Here is a 286-nt window from a genome sequence, read left to right on the forward strand (position 1 = left end):
GCACACCTGGGTGGGGTCAGGGCACACCTGGGTACCCGTGGGCAGGGTTAGGACAGACCTGGGCCCACTTGGGTGAAGTCAGGACACACCTGGAGAGGTTTGGGCACACCTGGGCGGGGTCAGGGCACACCTGGGCACACGTGGAGGAGTTTGGAGCACACCTGGGCGGGCTCAGGGCACACCTGGGCGGGCTCAGGACACACCTGGGCACACGTGGGCGGGATCATGGCACACCTGGAGGAGTTTGGAGCACACCTGGGCGGGGTCGGGGCACACCTGGATGGGG

This window comes from Corvus brachyrhynchos, unplaced genomic scaffold (genome assembly GCF_000691975.1).
Source record: "Corvus brachyrhynchos isolate BGI_N302 unplaced genomic scaffold, ASM69197v1 scaffold4359, whole genome shotgun sequence".
Classification (NCBI taxonomy): domain Eukaryota; kingdom Metazoa; phylum Chordata; class Aves; order Passeriformes; family Corvidae; genus Corvus; species Corvus brachyrhynchos.